The 2716-nt window shown below is 52.0% G+C and overlaps 1 protein-coding gene across 4 annotated transcripts in view; it reads right to left on the reverse strand.

Moving 5' to 3' along the window:
• Nucleotides 1-1635: 1635 nt before the first annotated feature.
• Nucleotides 1636-2716, reverse strand: part of LAT2 (linker for activation of T cells family member 2) — a 15690-nt gene continuing 14609 nt past the window's right edge. For 2 of the 4 annotated variants that reach the window (XM_037740251.1, XM_017533403.2), the window contains one exon: nucleotides 1636-2528. The gene's annotated coding sequence lies outside the window, so the exon portion shown is untranslated. Of the gene's footprint in view, nucleotides 2529-2595; nucleotides 2631-2716 lie in introns of those variants that run through there. The other 2 variants (XM_017533404.2, XM_017533402.2) reach the window with 2 other exon arrangements.

Raw genomic sequence — 2716 nt, forward strand, 5'->3', positions numbered from 1 at the left:
TTTTTGAAATAGGGTGTCACTCTGTCGCCCAGGCTAGAGCGTAGTGGGCCAGTCATGGCTCACTGCAGCCTCAGACCTCCTGGGCTCAAGTGGTCCTCCCACCTCAGCCTCCCGAGTAGCTGGGACTACAGGCATGCACCATGATGTCCAGCTAACTTTAATTTTTTGTAGAAATGGGGTGTCACGCTGGGTGCAGTGGCTCACACCTGTAATCCCAGCACTTTGGGAGGCTGAGGTGGGCGGATCACACGGTCTGGAGTTCAAGACCAGCCTGGCCAACATGGTGAAACCTCATCTCTACTAAAAATACAGAAAATTAGCTGGGTATGGTGGCATGTGCCTGTAATCCCAGCTACTCGGTAGGCTGAGGCAGGAGAATTGCTTGAACCAGGACCCGGGAGGTGGAGGTTGCGGTGAGCTGAGATCACACCACTGCACTCCAGCCTGGGCTACAGACCAAGACTGTATCTCAGAAAAAAGAAACGGGGTCTCGTAATTATTGCTGGGACTGGTCTCATGCTCCTGGCCTCAAGTGATCCTCCCACCTCAGCCTTCCAAAGGGCTGGCATTATAGATGTGAGCCACCATGCCTGGCCCATTTCAGTACAGTGGCTCATGCCTATAATCCCAGCACTTTGGGAGGCAAGGCTGGCAGATCACATGAGGTCAAGGGGTTCCAGGCCAGCCTGGCCAACATGCCAAACCCCATCTCTACTAAAAATACAAAATTAGCCAAGCATGGTGGTGCACGCCTGTAATCTGAGCTACTCGGGATGCAGAGGCAGGAGAATTGCTTGAATCCGGACCCGGGAGGTGGAGGTTGCAGTGAGGCAAGATGGCGCCACTGCACTTCAGCCGGGGCGACAGCGAGACTCCCGTCTCAAAAAAAGAGAAACTTGCCCCTCAGCTTGTGCAATCAGTCCTTCAGGGTGTGAAGTAACAGGCAGGTGGCAGTTGGGTTCTGGATGTTTCTTTTGATTTCCTAACTTACCATGATAATTTCTTCTCAAGGGAAGAATCCCTGGGCCATCCTAGAAAGATGCCTGGACTTGGGGACCAAGGTCCCATCCTCAGCCCTAATGCTCTCAGGGTCTCTTTATTTTTATTTTTTTGTAGAGACAGGGTTTCACCATTTAGGCCAGACTGATTTTGAACTCCTGACCTCAGGTGATGCACCCATCTCGGCCTCCCAAAGTGCTCGGATTACAGGCGTGAGCCACCATGCCCGGCCAGGGTCTCTTTTTATCAAACAAGAGCTGTGGCTGTCATTCCTTTAAGGTTTTGTGTTCTGTTTTGCTTTTTGAGACGAGGTCTGCCTCGCCCAGGCTGGAATGCGGCAGTGCAGTCACAGCTCACTGCAACCCTCTCCTGGGTTCAAGCAGTTTTCCTGCCTCAGCCTTCCAGGTAGCTCAGACAGACTACAGGCATGCACTACCAAGCCTGGCTAAGTTTTGTATTTTTTATACAGATGGGTCTTGCTATGTTGCCCAGGCTGGTCTTGAACTCCTAGGCTCAAAGAATCCTCCCACCTTGGCCTCCCAAAATGCTGGGATTCCAGGTGTGAGTCACCGCACCCGGCCCCTTAAAAGGTTTTTTTTTTACCTGAAGCAGGGGGAAGCAGACACGGGATAATCATGGCTTTTAAACTGAAATGGTTTTATTGAGATGTTTCGGCTGGAGGAGACACTTTTTCTGGCAGCATTTCTGACTCAAGGTCCCTCTGGGCTCACACTCTTCCCATGAGACAGTCACATCCCTGTCCAGTCAGCTCCGCAGAGGCCAGCCCTGGAGCAAAGGCGGACTGGGGGCCGTGGCGAGGCCCTACTCCGCTCCGTTCTGGCCAGCGCTTCTCTAGACTCTAACTTGTACTGTTGTCCATAGCAAGGGACATTTCCACTGGAAGTTCATAAAGATGGCAACAGCCTCATTTCTTCCTAAGTGAACTGAGGCCCAGAGGAGGGGGAGGTTCCCATTAGGGAAACAGCCAAGGCTCCACCTACCCAGGATGGTGAAATCAACTACATGTAATGCTTTCTAAGAGACAAGACAGAAGTCTCTAAATCCAGAATATTAAATATGGCTCCACCTCTATAAATTATCTGTCCAAGCTTATCCTTACAAACCCCAGCAACCAACAATAGCAGTTAGGAATCCAAATTAATAGCAAAAAAAGGACACAGATACCAGTGTTGGAGAATGGTTTTGGTTACGCGGACAGGGTGGCCGCTTATCCTAAATCCTGGGCATCCATTGTCCACACCCGGAGCCAGGTTACCCCCGGCACCAGGTGCCCGCCCCACAAAGCCTGTATCGGGAGACGGCTTGGTGGCAGGGCTGCAGCTCCCACAAGTAACTGTCCTTTCCCGGGCTGTGTGTCCATGGCCAGGTGGTCCTCAGGGTGGCTGGTGCTCCTTCCAGGAGCTGTGATTGCAGTGGGCTTGAAAGTTGAGTAGCTCTGGGAAATGGTCCTCGGAAGGCAGTGACAGGTCCGGGAGCACAGCGGTCCCCTGGGCTGTTCGCCTTGGCTCCTGAAGTGAAGAGGAAAGGGTTTGTAGGTGAGGTTTGTCGTGATCAGTGTTTTGTTTTGAGAACCAGAGCCTCTGGTTTGGGGACAGCATTGAGCCTTCCTGCTGGCTGAGAACAGAGCCCATCCATCAATCGCTGGGTTTCTTTTCTTTTTTTTTTTTTTTGAGACGGAGTTTCGCTCTCGTTACCC

This window comes from Cebus imitator, unplaced genomic scaffold, assembly GCF_001604975.1.
Source record: "Cebus imitator isolate Cc_AM_T3 unplaced genomic scaffold, Cebus_imitator-1.0 Scaffold82, whole genome shotgun sequence".
NCBI classification, from domain to species: Eukaryota; Metazoa; Chordata; class Mammalia; order Primates; family Cebidae; genus Cebus; species Cebus imitator.